The sequence below is a fragment of the Haplochromis burtoni genome, unplaced genomic scaffold, assembly GCF_018398535.1.
Source record: "Haplochromis burtoni strain Fernald_Lab_line unplaced genomic scaffold, NCSU_Asbu1 Contig_813, whole genome shotgun sequence".
NCBI lineage: Eukaryota > Metazoa > Chordata > Actinopteri > Cichliformes > Cichlidae > Haplochromis > Haplochromis burtoni.
In genome coordinates this window covers 1,707-19,483 of record NW_024583174.1, presented here as the reverse complement: position 1 = coordinate 19,483, position 17,777 = coordinate 1,707, and positions in this window count along the sequence as shown.

Genomic DNA, 17,777 nt, shown 5'->3' with positions numbered 1-17,777 from the left:
GTTAGAGAAGTGACAGACGAGACAGATTCTGATTCTGGTAACTCTACATTTTTGCAGCAACCACTGGCCGCTGTTAGTGAAGCTGACTGGGAGAAAAATGTCAAGAATTCTCCTCAAATACCAAAAGAAAAAAGGGATCACGTTGACATCTCAGGTCTAAGATCTACCTTCAGTGATGATTAGAATAATCAGTTGTAGCAGAGAAATCCAGAGAAAGTTGTGCAAGTTGAGAGGATATCACTCTAAATAAGAACAGCAAACATAAAGCTGTAGCAAGCAGCTAGCCTAGTCAGCTTTGGATAATTAGCACATGTTAAAAAAAACAAAGGGAAGCTAGCATGGCTAATTTTACCTTTTGAAGCTCTTCGATTACCACATTTTGTTTTTTCTTCTTCTTTTGATTTTTTATGTTGTACGTACAGGACTTGTAACAAGTTACATATTTTGTGTGGTATTTTCCTGGCTGTGTGCAATAACTTTCCAAAGTAGCGTTGGTCTTCTGGTAACTTGATGATCATGGCCTGACTCTGGGGATGTTCACAACCACAACTCTGCAGTAAAGTTGCTAATTAAGTTTTTACCTATTTGTTTTTTAAACTGTTAAAGAATAACGTTCAGCAGCTGATGGAGGGATGTTATTGCATTTGAACAAAGCCAGGCTAATTATTGAACTGAATAGTATAGTAACTGTTTTCAACGGGTAATAAGCTTAGACAAAAAGCAGATGATCTAGGGGGGCCCTCTGGTTCATTGTGACCCCGGTAAATCCTTCCCTAATGACTTTAGTGGCTCAAGAGCCAGAAAGAAAGATTATTGGCTATCAACCTGTGGTTACGTAGTCATTTGCCAATGACTTTGATCTCAGTCACACTCACCTCTCACTTGTTATATTTGTTTTTGTTTTTTTTAAATAATTATGGTGAGAGCGAAAATGCTTAGCTTGAGGCTCCATAATGTTTCCATAAATGCTTTTTCATACTTTTACTAACCAATGATTTGACAAGGGTACATGTGTTAACATAAATGTCTGATGCAGTCAGATCAGACATTAGCCAGTTGTTGATGTGCCAGCTAGTATAAAGTCCTCGTGAGAATGGATTTGTGTTGATGTGTGAGCAGTGAAGCTAATAGTATGGAGCAGCGGTCCCAGTTGATGTCTGACAATATTTTCACGGACCGGCCTTTAAGGTGTCACAGATAAATGCAACAAAATAAAACCAGTACCGGTACCAAAAAAAATAAGATATATTCATAACACACGGGAAAAGACCCAGGGAATCTGAGTTAATGATATAAACAATAAAAAATAATGATAAAAAGCTACAAAAAGTTTCACACCTGAGCCTCAACTCTCGCGGCCCGGTACCAAACGACTCACAGACCAGTACCGGTCAGTAGCCTGGAGGTTGGGGACCTCTGGTCTGGTGCATTCACTGTAACTATAACTGTAACTATCAGGCATCTTGCAACCAGAGCCACACAGAATATTTTTAAGAGTGCGAACATGTCTGAAGAGCTGTTTCTTCAACATATGAAAAATGACAAATGTGTAAGAACACCACAACCTGACTTTTGCAAATGTCTCCTAATTTGAGGTGTGAAAAGGACCTATGTTATCTGAACTTTTCTAAACTGAAATGCCCTTCGTTGGTCTTTCATTGAATTTTTTTAAACTTGGGACTACATTCCTCCAGTAATACACCCGGTCAAAATCTGACTGCAGAAAGAGCTGTAACACAAACACATACAAAAAGAAAAGAGAGTTTATCTTTTTCATCAATTGGCTATCTCTCAGCTTTCCACTCTATGAAACAATGCAATTTTGTCCACACTGTGCATCTTCTCTGAAGTATTATCCAAGAGTTTCCTGGTATAACCTTGAATCTCAAATCGGAGTTCAAATAAAGTTCAACAATGCAAAAAGCAGTCCTAGATATTTGGTTCTTAAGAAAGGGAAGTCATGGGTGGAAACCCTGGGGCATGCTTTGCAGCAGTTTTGTTGCTTTTGGTCTTCACAAACATTCAAATGTCAGGGCAATAACATTCAAAGAAGGGGAAAAAAGAGACCAAAACAAGCTAGCAGCATAATTATCTATGCCAGTCAGATGATCTTTGAAAGTAACAAATATCCAGAGGGGAAAATAGTGGTGAAGCATGCCTTTCAATGGTGAACTTGACACGCATTTTGGCGATGAACAACTTCTCTTAGACATGTCTCAGCTTCCTAATTTGCCCCAGTGTTGAACAAATTTCTTAACCGACACACCTTAAGCCTAACAAACTGTTTGTCACATATAGAGATGTTGGATGAGTAAAGAATATGCTTCCATAAGGTGTGACTGGTGCTGTTTATATTTTTGTATCAGCTCTGAGAAGCATGTGGAAGTAAGTCAGCAATCTGCTTGTTTGTAACACTGATAAACACCACAGGGCCAAAGCTATTTCTGTCTGCAAGTTCAAGGACCAGAGACAGAAAAACTATACAAAACAGCCAAAGTGCTATAATTGTTAACACTGTGAATTTGTGGCAAAAATAGCAGAAATCTTCAAAACTGACAAGGACATAAAGTACAAACTAAAAAGTAAAAGTTTCATACCTTAAGCAAAATTAACCGAGGATTAGTCCCAATAATCGAGAAGTCCTGCAACGGATTTATGGCTCCCTGAGAATTGTGGTCATCATGAAATCAGTCTGCCTCTATGTTTCTAGTAAAAAGCTAAATTGTCATCACGTGACTGTGGAGGGTTTTTGGAATGCATTTTAGCAGATGCCACTAGCTAAATCCCTGCTCGTATATGATTGGTCAAAAGTACTGCAAGTGGACTACAAAGGGAAACAGGAAACATTTTGTCCTTTGCCTACAGATTCTGTGGATTCACATGCAAAGCGAGAGAGTGTATATCCAGAGAAGAACTATGATGAGCTTTGCAAGCTAGCTGGAAGCTCAGTAGTTAGCAGTCAGCACAAGAGGTCATGAGTGTTCTCCCCATGATTGTGGGAGCATATCGCTAAACGCCTTCTGATCATTGGGCTTACTGACTTGGTAATATTTAGACTCAGCTGCAGTTTGATTAGACACTTGAAAAACAGCATTAAAACAAAACTACAATCTTTAAACAGAGCGATTTGATGCCTAAGCCAAATGGGCAAATGAGTCTGAAGATGCAAGCCCCAATCCCAGGGCATTTACAGAATCTTTTGAATATTTCTGATTACAAAGATAGATAAATATGTAAAAACAGTTTAGAAAATTAACATAGAAAATATGATCTTCAGGCTCAGCCCTCTGCCTCGATACAAATGCATTACTTGTGGCACTGGATCATTAAATTGCTTCCTATTGAATAACCCTTTAAGAAGTTTTACATTTATATCGAAAAATAGAATAAAAGATGGAATGACTATTAAAGTTTATTCACAGTGAATTTGTCACAGCAATGGTTTTATTGTAAATGTTAGTGAGATTTAAAAAGAAAACGTTTTAGCTCTTTTCACACCTTTACAGATTTACCTTGACTTGTTTTCAGCAAAGGACTTTTAGTTTTTGATTCCCAGTGTATGCCTCCACCACCAACAGCTCTTAATTCATCTTCCTTTTCCATTTCAGTGGAAAAAGCACAAATGCACTCAACCGAATGCTTCTTTTGCACAGCGCCGACTCAAGGCCTGCGACACTCATAGCTTCTATTCAAACTGTACATCAATCAGCAGGATTCAGTGGCTAGGTAAAAGGCAGAGGAGTGGAGACCTGAGAGCTCTCGTTGGACTTCAATGCCACAATGGTAAAACTGGGTCACTGGGAAAGAGTGCACAGCTATGGAAACCCCACTGTCTCCGTGGCAACCACAGTGTTGACACAGCTATTACCTCCTCATCTCAGCAAATACACCATTACAGGAAAGCGGCATGTTGCACTGTATGCAGGATGGATCATAAAATAATCTCATAGCATGGCTAATTCACCATTACATTCACCCCTCAGTATTTAGTCTTTCTCCCTGCTACCGGTGTCGGTGAGGAACCGTGAATCATTTTAACATGTAGCAGGAATTTATATTTAATACAGTTCTGTGAAGTGAATTGTGAAGTAAACTTTGATGTGATAAGTCACATACAGGTCCGTACTTCTGTTCTGAACATTGTAAATTTAATCTTCAAAGAAGCAGATTTGTGGCCAGATGCTGTTTCCAAAATTGCTGTTGAAGTGACTCTGAACGAGATGCTTTTATTGAGTGATTAAGAAGTCAGACAACTATCTGAAAACAATCTGAAGGTTATACTGGAGGAGGCTTGTCCATCCATCTTTCAAGTTGTTCATCTATTTTCTTTTGCTTATGTGAAGTCATGTGTTTTTGTCAGCAGGCTATGCAGAATATTCCAGATTTCCAGTATTGTTTTGGAAATCTGCCATGAGGTTAGAATAGATCAGGTCTCTCAGATCTCTCCTGGATCTAACATTTGGTCTCTTCCCAGTAGAGTGCACCTAAAAAGGTCTCTCCACATGTCCATGCTCTTTATCCCATCTCTCAGGCTGAATCCATCCTTCATGAACGAAACAATCTTCAGCTGCTTTTTTCAGTCACTAACAAGACCTGCTGACTTTATAGGTGAGGTTTGGGACATAGACTAATGTATTGCACCTACATTTCTGTGGATGGTGTCCCAATCCGAATCCCAATCCCAATTCAGGAGACTTCAGTGTAATTCCTCAATTTGTAAAGAAAATAACCAAAAACAAGATATTTTAGGGTTGCTTTCATACTTGAACTCTCTGCTGTACTCAACTCTAAATCTCTTTAATGTGAACGTTCAGTGCAATATTCTTGGGTCTGTTTGGAATAGTGTATAAAATAAAAGTCAGCTAACTTGAGTCCAGTATCCCTTCACGTCTGCTTCTTTAGATTGTCTCCCCAAAAATCTGTGGATGCACATGGATGTTGCCATTCACATAGACCTCTTCAAGCCATTCTCATTAATGGGGATGAAAGCTGCTGGTGTGTCTCAGTTATACACAATTTGCCTTTTGGCAGTGATGAACACAAAAACCAATGTCGAACACTGTCGGGAGCATGGCTGATTAACAGGTAGTGATCTAACGCTGAGTGTATGGATATGCTGGCCCATCAGAACCATACAAACAATAGCACATAGTAGCTCACACACAGCACACAAACTGACATGAAAAACAGAGAATTGAGTGGACACTTTTGACACTGCCAGGCAAAATCTTCGTTTTGTTAAAATCTTTATCTTGGATGGAGTTTTTCAGCAAATACCTGATGGCCTTTATGTGTAAATGGTAAATGGCCTGCATTTGTATAGCGCTTTTCTAGTCCTTAAGGACCCCAAAGCGCTTCACACTACATTCAGTCATTCACCCATTCACACACTGGCAATGGCAAGCTACATTGTAGCCACACCACCCTGGGGCGCACTGACAGAGGCGAGGCTGCCGGACACTGGTGCCACCGGGCCCTCTGACCACCACCAGTAGGCAAACATGGGGTTAGTATCTTGCCCAAGGATATTTGGCATGCAGCCAGGAGGCAGCCTGGGATCGAACCACTGACCTTCAGATTAGTGGCTGACCTGCTCTGCCACCTGAGCTACAGCCACCATGTGTGGAAGAAAGGCGCCAAAGCACATAGAAAAAAATCTTTTTACCATAATACCTGTGCATGTGTGGACAGGGCCTCAATGCAAAAGGTGCATTTCAACCTAAAGTATAATCTTTTCCTTGCTATAAGCCTTATCGAATAGTTTCATTGTTGTTGGGGTATCTCCAGCATTGTACACATTAATCATATGTAATATAAAGTACCGAAAAATTCAGAATATATGAACCTCTTTTGCATCAAAAATGCCCATTCTTATTATTAGGGTTTAGTCTGGCTGATAATAAAACAAATCTAAATATATAAAAGCTTCATATGGTTTGTGAAGCTTCAAGAAGACTTTGTTTTACTGTATCTGCAGTATCTTTCACTGTTTGTGATATACATCGCTCAGACTGCAGGAACGATTCACATATAGTGTGTATATCATTTGACTGATGTCCATCAGGCTCTGGCTCTGGTTCCCACATAAACACATCCTTGTATGCAACCATGCACACAAGTATAGGCACACGTACACACTCAGGATTATAATCAAATTTTTCCCTTCATTAGTGGGAGAAGGGTTTGTGACATGGACAACTTTGTCACACTGTGATGTTCACCTCCTGATCTCTGACTAAGCAACATAGCGTGTATGCACGCGCTTGTGTGTGTATGTGTAATATGCAGGTCACTGGCTACAGAAGAGGGTGAATTTGGCTGGACTTGATTGAAACTGGCGGTTAATTCCAGGGCTTCCCACTGAGATTAGAAGAGAGATAGTGACAGAGAGGCAAAGACAGCGCAAGAGAGGAAGGAGGGGGTAGAGGTTAGAGCAGACGAGAGGGGAGGAAATGAATTGGCAATAGCTTGTCTGTCTCTATCCCTCTAAGTGTAGAGTGTGTGAGTGTGCAATGATGTATGAATGAGCGAGACGAAAAGGGAAGAGCACAAAAACGAACAAGAAATAAAATCTCACATCGTATACCAACCAGTTAGTTTTAAAAACTGAAAACTGTATTTGTATTATTTATACTCAATAACAGATGATGTATGCTTTGCAGTGAGGACACTGTTCCAGGGGAAAGTTGTTTAAGGTTTCCACATCTCAGAAAACCTGGAGCTTTTTTCTACTGTACAAAGTCCTGGATAGAGAGAGAAGTAGAATGATGGCCTGACAACCGAATGAATAAATCCATTCAGTTCAGTTTTATTTATGTAAACAACAACAGTCACTTTGAGCTGCTTTATATTGGAAGGTAAACCCCAAGAATAATACAGAGAAAACCACAATAATTAGACGACACCCTATAAGTAAGCACTTGGCACAGTGAGAAGGAAACATTGCCTTTTAACAGGAAGAAACCTCTGGGTCAGCCAGGCTGAGGGAGGGGCAGCCATAAGAATTATGAAGGACCAGATGAACCTCTAATGTCAGAAAGACAGTACATAGAGCTGAAATATCCTGAATACTGTGCAAAACTGAGGGGGGTAATACACAAAAAGCCACTTCAGGTCGACTCCAGAAGCAAGATGAGCCGTGATATCACCTTTGTGGATTAACTGTCACCATCTTTCCAGAATTGACTGTTTTTGATCAAGAAGTTGGCGTCCAGAGTTATCTCCTAATTCTGTTTAGCTGTTGAGGTCGACACAGGTGACACAGATTCCTTGGGGGTTGTGTCAGGAACGACACCCTGCTTGGGAAAAAAAATCACCCATATGTGAAGCTGCCTGTTTTTGTGGCACCTTGCGAAGAAGTGAGCAGCAGAATGAAGCCATACATTAAAACAAACAACAAAAAACAAGAGTTTGTTGTGAGTTCATAAACCAATGGCGCTGTGATCATGTTCATCTTTCATCTACAGCCTAAGCATAGATAGGCTGTAAAAAGAAACATAGCTCTATTTCTTTTTATTTAAATGGCACACAAAACATTCAGTTGGCTGGTTTGTCTCAGGGTAACAAACACTCATGAAATATGGCGGTACCTATATTGCAGGTAACTATGGCAACAATAAACAGCAAACCTCACATTGGTTTATCAGTTAAATTTGTCTGCATAAGATGACTCTGGTCAAAAAACTTTCACCTTTTTCTATATGATTTCACCAGATACTGATGAGTTATCTTGTGCATGATGTCACTGCACGGAGGATGACGGGAGAAAAGGATAAAGATGAACAGAAAATACCAATGTGCCATATTCACATGTTCCCAGTGTGTTACTTTCTTTAAATCTGTGTCTTTATGGCAGCTGAGTATCTCAGCTCCGGCCTCCTTACAGCTGTTACCGGCTCCTGGTGGTACAAAGGGTTTTGGGGGGAAGTGAAGGGACGTAAAAAGGAAACTAAATAAAGTAAGTTGACTGGAAAGAGGAGGAGAGGTGTCAGGAGGAACGAAGCTCCTGCGTCGCCCTGCCAAAATCCATGTGCGTGTGCAATTGTACGCGCGTGTATGTGAACGTGCATTGTCCATTTATTCTCAACTAATATCCCCAGTGCAGACTCGATCAATATGGCCTATTATCTCCCTGAGGACAATGCATCGAGTGTATGGGTGCCATCGCTCTGTGTGTGTGTGTGTGAGAGAGAGAGAGAGAGAGAGAGGGCATGTAATTGTGTGTATATATAGACATGATTTGCATATTTTAAAGTAAACAAATGCAAATAATCCTCCTATGGTAGCATCACTGCAGTGATGGGAGTTCCCTTATTTTCAGCAGAATCGGGATTAGCTTCACATGTTTGGAAAATGTTGGAGAAATATCGCAGCAGCTGCAGCGTAAAGTGTAGAGGTGGGGGCAGTCGTTGGCAAAGAAACGCCAAACATTAAGGCTTTTTAGAGTAAGCATAAATTTTGAATGATATCAGTAAAGGCATATCACACAAAACCATAAAAGCAAATTAATTACACAATCAGATTATGCCATCTTTTTGCATGCCCCATGTCATGTCTGCATGGGTTGGCTTGCGTTTGCTGAGACTTCCCGTCATCCTCCCCGATCCACGATGTGAAAAATTCATGCATCTTCCAAGCAAAGAGCTGGGAATGATTAAACATTCAGATTCCCAGCTCTGAAAATGGAAGCTGAAGTGGTCTCTGTTACCGTGAGTATGTGCAGGCTCAGTCCTAAGAGGTCAAACTCAATGCTAAACTACCTATTTCTCCTTTCACATGTGACAGAGACGCATGTATTTTCTTTTCCACACGCAAACGATGCTCACTGCGAAAAAGCATGTGTGCATGCAGAATGAAGAAACAGAAAGACAGTGCGGGAAATAGTTTGTGGAAAAAAGGGAAGACAGGGAGCTGGAAGGATGGAGAGCGAGTTAAAAAGAGAGAGGAGGGAGCTGATTTGAATTTTCCAAGTCTCGCTGATAAAGAATGAAGTGGACAGGGAGAAGGAAAAATGGCTCTCAGTTCATACTTTAAATACCTTCTTTGCAGCTGATCCATAGATGAGACAGGCACGACATTTAAAACTTAACATCTCTCCCAGCATGCACACACAGCATGCAGATTTAGTTTGGATTTATTCCATTGAATGGAAGGAACACAAAACTTATTTTTAGACTATAAGTTATCAAGTTAAACAAGTTGAAACACATATACTTGTAACTTGATTTGAACTTTATTTAAGTTGAGCAAAATGATACAGATTTTTACCTTTAGAATTGGGTTAGATTCACATTATGAGCGCATATAGGTGGTTTGGCATGTTCTAGTGTTTAATATTTTTAATTCCAAGATCACTTCAGAGGTGTTTGGCAGCAAATGTGATCACAGAAAAAAGCACAAATTACATGCTTCTGTCTTTCTAATTCTAGTTTAACTTAGCATTTCATGACCAGAGAGTTAAAAACTGTCTAAATCCTTTCATCTGTAATAAAATGATCAGTGTTGCTGCTCTGCCAGGTGTAACAATGAAGTTTACCACCAAGGCATCCATGAAACAGAATTTATTAAATTTAACGGAGTTAGAAGCTAGCAGGGAGTTAGGTCGCTAGTTTCCATCTAAATATAATATACCGTGTTCTGACTGAGAGATTTCTGAGACAAATTAAGACGTACAGCTCAACTATTGAGCTATTTGTTTTGTGCATTTTATGTTCAATATAGGTAGTTGTTGTGCCTGAAAATGAACAAATAAATGAATGAAAAAATGAATGAATGAATTTCCAACATAAATGAAGACAGGAAAGTAATCAGCGGTGACTTTTGTAGTGTTACTGAAGTTTGGCTAGCTGGTCTATAACAATGTGCTACGTGATCGCTAGCGACACAGCTATGCTAGCATAATATAAACAGTGAAGCTGGACGATGAACACTAACATTTTTCCACTCGATAAAATAACTTTTGTCGAGGGTTTCCGAAGGTTCGGGACAAATGCAATCGCATGGCAGGATGCTATAAACAGACCGAACTTCAGTCGGGAGAACAACTGAGATAATCCATCCACAATACGAGGTTAGTCGTTAATATACTGATGCATGGGCTGAGCTGTGGTTACATCGGAAGGTTTTAAAAACTGAGCTTTAAAATGATTTGCGGTAATAAAAACTGAGAGAGGCCGACAGTGATCACTGACTGTTTCTACGGGCTTGTTGAGATTAAATAGAACAAGATACAAAGCATTAAAACATGTTAAAAACACAACAGCCTTATTAAACGCAGAGTAGTTTGGGCCCGGAAGCCTGATTCATCACGTCATCACTTAAAGACTGGATTGTTGCAGTGCCGTATACTTCTTTGCTACCAGTTTCACCTAGCAACAGTAAGCAACCTCCTACAACTACTTGCTAACTGATCCTGGAATACCCATTTTTCTCTAGTAACTAGTGGTTACTAGGGGGTCACTAGTGTCTCGCGGTGTTTTACTGTGGCTTTTGCGATTATTTACAGCAACTTCCAGCTGCTTACAACCACGTGAGTATTCTTGGCTTTCTGACTGTATTCTCTGCAGGCATAGACTTTCTCTGTAGCCTTTTCTACCTCTCATTAATAAATCTGTAATATAATACTAATCATTAATAATCACTACTTTCTAAACCGCTTGTTGCCTAATGATACTGTTACATAGAAATTAAATACTGCAACACTGTTCATGTAAAAACATTGCTTTTTTCTGTCTCATAAATGGGTGTTACTATTACATTAAAAAATGTCAATACTGGCATTTTTTTTTATCAGCCTGACTCAGTGAGACACAGGCTGACTAAGAGAAAAGCAAAGCCTATGTACTTGTGGGATTTCATTTGACATGAGAGAATAAGGTAATCTATTAGTGGCCTGGTGCCATTTATCGGCACAGTATTAAATCCTGACGTCACATGAGCTGCAGAATGGTCTCAGATTACTGGGAATTAAGATTAACCATCAGGGTTTAATCTCATAGGCTACAGGTATAAGACGGTGGATAAACATGTGCCCTGATATGTGGCTGGGTGACATCTTAACGGGATGATTTCACGCATAAAGACACAATGAATTCAATGGCTGTGACTTCACCCATATAGCACAGAGAGTTCACACATGCAGCGACAGCACAGAGAGGAAAACACACCCAGATTACAATGAATGCTTATAGACAAAACTTGCACAACTTGCATGCTGTCATGCATGAGATTTTATAATGTTTACTTGTCTTAAGATTTGTAATTAGAATTTGAATGCAAACGGCAATATGAATATGAAACTGTGCTTTTTACCATTAACTTTACCAAGTTGCTGCTCTTTAAACTGAAAGTTTAAAAGAGCCTTCTTCATCAGCGTAAGCTACCAGTCTATTATCTCTGTGCTTGGAATTCATAATTCCTTTTAATCTGCTTGCACAGGCCAGAAACAGATCCAGTATTTCAGAGCCTTTTGTCAGCTTTAGGATCCTGTCAGACGTATAATCTCCGTCTCTCGTGCTATCTTGCCAACTCTCCTGTATCCAGGAACATTGATGTTGTGACAACAACCCTGACCCTAATATTTTAACACTGAAATTTGCTCATGCTATTAATTTGTATCCTTTAAAAAAAAACAGTAACAAACATGTTTTCAACATATGAACCCCTGGATAAGATTTACATATACATACGAATAGAAAAATCAGAGCTGACTTCACACAGCCATGAAAATATTAATGGTTACTATAGTTTTAAAAGAGAAACTTTCCCATGATCCAATGCAACATGCTTTGAAAAGTAAAATGCTGAATGATGATGTATGCCTGTTGCTTTATTTTATTGTTACTTGTTTTTAATCCAAAAGCAATGCAGAAGTCTGGCGTTTTCTACTATTTTAACTAACCAGAATATTGCTGCAATATGGCAGTGTAACAGTCACATCACACAATCTGTTCGTGTGATGTAATTTTTAAATGCAGACAGATTGCCAACACATTGCAATCAATCTGCATCAGTCTGAGCTGATGAGCGACGCATATCTTTGCAGTAGGGGACCTGACTCAGATGGTGATTCTGGTTATATTCCTATATAAAAGCAAGGTTGTTCATTTGTACTGACAGTGCCATCCTGCAGCCACTGCGTGACTATTTGAAGTCAGTGCGCATGCGCCAACCAGCGTGCAGCCTGTTACAGTTAAATATTTCCCCCAGGGATCAATAAAGTATTCTGATTCTGATTTGAGGAGGAATTTCTAAAGTTGTGAGGATCTAGCTCAACTTAATAGAAGGCGTTAAAGTAAAGAGTAAATAGCAGTGGTGTGTAATACTGCAAATGTTGGTATCGATAAAGGGCCACTACACGATACCAATACAGACACTTTTAACCTATAAAGCCAGCTTATACATGGGAGAGCAGTGCATCATGATTTATGAGATGACTCATCATTAATTAATTAATGAATTTACAAATTCTGAACACATTTTAATCAATAAATCACTGTGATTTTTACTTTCCATAATAATTAAAACAAATCAGCCTTTGTTTGTTTTGGAGACCTGGAATGTAAATGTGTCTGTCTCCAAAGCATCCTGGGTCAGTTTCTCTTGTTTAAATGAGCTATAAATAATATAGATGTGGCAGTCAACACAAGAAGGTTCAGACATTTTTCATAGTGCATGTTTTTCCGTTTAAGAAAAATTGTTTAACCTGATTCAGTGTGTTACATTCTGAGCTTAGTGAACAGAAACAAAGTATTCATCTTATTGCACTAGTACCAACACCAGTACCAGTGTTGGTATTAGTACTGTCAGTATTTGGATCCCCCCCAACCTCTAGTAAATGGACCGCTACTTATATAGTGCTTTCCTACTCTGAGCACTCAACGTGCTTTTTACTAAAAGCCCGAGTCATTCACACACATATAGTTACCCTAATGCAAATTTTTGTATATGTATATAGCAATAGATTTGAAATTTTTTCTTATTTATCCAAATTAATTGCATTTTATCTCAATCGGATTGCATGTAATTGCCTACTTACCCCTTTTAATCACGAACCTACTGTCATTTTATCACCATCTGGACACACTGAAGTGGCTTTAAGGATGGAAGCTAACTGCAAGTGGTCACAAACCTGCTCCCCGTATTCGAAGCAACCATTTTGAAGGCAACAAGACAATAAGGTGCTTGTACAAAGTCACAATAATTGTGGTTGCGTTGAAGCGATTCTCAATTACTTTCTCAAAGTGATTTACCCATTCTAATGGATATGGCAACAGTAACGTTAGTGCAGCATTGTTGAATAATAGATTCATAACACCTGGAGATATCAGTGCTGACAGATAGCCTACATAAAATTTTGATATCATTCTAAACAAACAATAAAACCAAACATTGGATTTGATTTTCGCTGACTTTAAGATTAGACTTGGGTAAGTCTTACAATTACAATCAATATTTTCTTTGTCCTTCACAGTTTATATGTTTAATAATCAAATATTATCACACCATGAGCAATTATTGACTCACCGAATAACTGAAAACATGAGACAAGAAAGATGTTCTGAAATATGCACAACTGCTTTTGAAACACCAAAAATATAATTGCTGAGTGTTTTTGCAGATTTTACTGGTGCCAGGTTTCCAGGAAAAAAGGCTTTAAAAATAACACTAGTTCCTTGTTCTGTCAGCCAAGTGTGTTTTTAAACTTCTATAAAACTTCAAGTTCAAACAACAATTGAACCTCATTGAGATCTGCAATGAGATTAAAGAAAAAAGAGATGAAAAAAAAAAGAATGTCGATATCAGATTGAATCTGATTTATCCCCCTGTTCCAAAAACCAGATAAGAAATGTCACATCAGTTGAATTTTATGTTTTCATAGACCAACCTGTAAATCGCTCAGTAATGAAACTGTTGCTGTTCTATGAAAGCAATCCTTTGAAAGTGCCATAACCCTCCCCATAGCATTCTCGTGAATCAACTATGTCCCACAAATCCTGCATGTACAATATAGACTCTGAGCACCCTCCCTGTTCCCCCCGTGTCCGTGCTGATAAAGAAGTGACCAGCGACTGAACAGGGGGGTGAATTGACCACTGTGGCATACAGACAGAGCTGCATTGTTTGCAGCTGATCATAACAATAGGACCTCTGTCAGAAGAGATCATCTGTTTTCCTGGCTAGTTGACCTGCTAATAGGGCTACTTATGCGTCGTGAATGGGCTGGAGCCAAGTCGCAAACAAACGAGGAAGAAACCCACAAACGGACAAACAAGCAGGCTGGAGTGGGCATGTGTTTCAGCACCATATGTGTGTGTGCATGCCGCTAAAGACGGTTTTAAACCTAAAAAGTCTACATGTGCAAGTACACTTGGATGTGCAAGGAGATACAAGATCACAGAGAAAGAGAATGAGGATTAAAGGCTTTACATCCACCTTCTAACTGTCTACTGATGAGGAGAGGTGTGAGAGGAAAGACAAAGACGGTAAAGAGAAATAGACAGAGAGAGAAAGAGAGAGGAAAGATGGAAAGAGAATAAGCACACGCCCAACATTTTCCAGGTCAGCCCAAATGCCCCGGGCTAAACTCGCCGTTCTGTTACTGCTTTTCTTCTCCTTTCCCCCCTCCTCCTCTTATTCTCTCCCTAACTCGCCCAGGGGCAAAGTCGAGCTGCAACAGGATTCAGTTGTTCCCACGGAGACTGGAGAGACGGTGCTGCCATGGCAACGAGGCATCGCTTGCTGGAGCGGAGAGCCACTCCATTCCTTTGCCTCTCTACTTTCATATCACTCCACCTCTCACTCTTTCCTCTCTTCCGTAAATCTTGAAGTTGTTTCCCTTTAATCTTTTTTTTTTTGGCTTTCTTCCTTTCTTCCTTGCCTCCTGTGCTACTCTGCTCATCGTCCCCCATGCATTCTTCACGCCATAAGTAGAGTGCGGCTGCTTGTCAAACAGCCATAATTAAACAGCTCAAACAACAGTACTTCTCACGGAAAGAAGGCCAGACTCTCACTTCACACATCTCACTTCATACTTTCACTGAGTGGCTGGAAAGAGGAAAACATTTGGATTGAATTGCCGAGCTCAATTACACTCTCTAAATTAATTCAGTAGTCCGAGGCAGAGGTGCCAGCAGAGGTTGGAGTCTACAGAGAAAGCCGTTCTAATAGTACTGAACAGTCAGCAAATTTTTTAACACTCTGAAATCCTCGGGAATTCGTAGGAAAAAAAATCCCCAAAAATTCAAACAGTTGGACCCAGTACCACCTACATTACAACGACTGGGTATACACTTTTAATTATAATAACTGGAGGCATTTTGATTATTAATTACATTTTAGTATAAACGGCTAGGTGATAAGTTAGGGATAATACTGTGAAAAAGGAAACAGTGCCAATAACATTTGGCTAACATTAAAATAATATTATATATGGTTTATTTATCCCAAAAGTTTGGAAATGACCAAACTGCCCAGGCATTTAAAAAACAACTAGCCCAATAAAACGAATACAGTAAAGAAAGTAAAGATAATAGTTACAAAGACGGAAAGCACTCAGTGAAATAGAAAATAGGAAAAAGTGAAAAGCAGAATAAAATGAATTAAAATGTAAAAGAAGAAGCTTTACTTAAAATCTAGTAATTCAATGCAGGTATTATTGTGTTGAGTTTCTATATCTATCCTTGTGGCCTCAGAACTCAAACAGATGTTACAAAGAAAGTGTACAGCTGCATGTCCAGTAAGTGGTTCAGAGGATTGTAAAGATGCACATATTATTCATAGCAGTCATTGGTTACAGTGAATGGTCAAATGTCTGCATCCAAATAATTGCATCAGCTGATGGAGGAATCCAGAGAGTGTATTGATTCAGAATTCCATCGTCAAATAAATCAATGTATAACACAGCTCGAGGTTCAATATTCAAGACAGGGATATATGTGTATAGATATAGATAGATAGATATTTTTAATATATATATTTTTAAAAAGCTGCTGTAACAGACTGCCATTGATGGGGGAAAACATTTGCATTAAAGGCTTTATATAAAGAAAGTAGAACAAAAATAGCTTCTAACTTCTTTATGCATTTTGTAGATTGTTTTACAGCATATTTAAATTCATAACTTAAAGATAACCATACAGTGTATATAAACAATGGCTCATCATATTTAAATATATGTTTAAGTGTTCTCTGTTTAATTATAGGAGTAAGTTGTTTATTTTTTTGCATTTTTATCTTCATGTATTTCATTAGCCTTTTGTGTCTGTAGTTCTTAGTCCCAGTTTCTATTTATATTAGAGTTTATTTTGATCCCCCAGCGTCTCTTTTTTATCTCTCCCTGGCTTAAATTCACTCATGTTCAGCGTTTCCATTCATTTCCTGTTTCACTTTGCTAATAACACTATCTTGTGTGTTGTCTGTAGATTTTTCCCCCCCTTTTTGTGTTGTTTACCTTGATTCTGTCCAGCTGTGTTTAGTTTTCCTCCTGTTTTCACTTCCCTTGTTACCTGATGTGTAAGTACAGCATCAGTTTTCCCATGTTTCCCACTTGGGTATTGTTAAAAAAAGAATGGACCCAGGAGACTGTGAGGGTTTTCAACGACAGTAGGTGGCTTTCTCCTTTATAAAGAGGACTGTGTAACTGAAACCATGACTCACCCCTGAGTATGAACCTAACATCAGGGGGACTCCCGTGGTCTTGAATAACTCCACCAAAAGTGCATGATTATAGGGGATGCCAGGCCCACATACTGCTGTGCCCTTCCGGCAGTACCTAGGCTGTGTGTTTTGTGAACGAGACACTCTGATTACTTGGAACCCCGGGCGAGCAGATATTAAAAAAGTACCTGGTACCAGGTAACCAGGTTACATTAGGTACCAGGTACTATGACCTAATGGAAAACCTGGAAAACCATGGTGAATGTCCCGAGTCGTGAATTTTATTTTACATTTCTGGACTTAGGTTAAACTACGTTTTGTTTGTTTTTTCATAACTTTCAGCCACAATTAAGACTTGCTTATCTCTATTTTTCAACGCTCCACCTCGTTACAGGAATCTAGTTTATAAAAAAAAAAAATCAAGATGCCAAATTAGATTAAGATATCAAGCTGGAAAGCTGTCCATCGAACCGCATTGTATCTATGAATATATATGTATATAGATAAACATGATAAACTGTTTCCAGAGCACCATATGGGGTCCAATCTTTCCCAGTGACCATGTACTTTGCATAGTTTTCCTAGGCGCACAGAGGCACACATGTTTTGCATAAATATTTTAAGATGAACAAAAATTATTTTGTTCCAAACAGTTAAAGTGTAGAACACTTTGGTTTAGAATATCAATTGCAGAACTGCTGCCATCTTTTTCCAGTTCATATTGTAAAGCAAGAGGTGACCAAATTTTTAAGAGTGTAGCACCTAAAGTTAAAACAGCCTTCTCTGAGCCCATCAGGCCAGCTCAGATTTTTTTGGTAAACTCTCTACTTTGATCTACCATGATTTCAGGGATCCGGTGTTATTGCTATGAACGTGTTTAGCAAAATAGTATATGTGAATATATGTTTGTGTATTTATTGTATATTGTTACACTTCTCTTTAATGGAAAGTTTTATCCCAAAAATTATTATTAGCAGACTACGATGCGGTCTTTAAGTCTGACGTCACTAGCCGTGTCTGGGCTCAAACTCCACGGCAGGTCCCTAAATCAAACGGTCATTGTGGCATCACTGAGAGCTGAAAAACTGTCTAAAGTCTTTCATCTGTAATAAAATGATCAG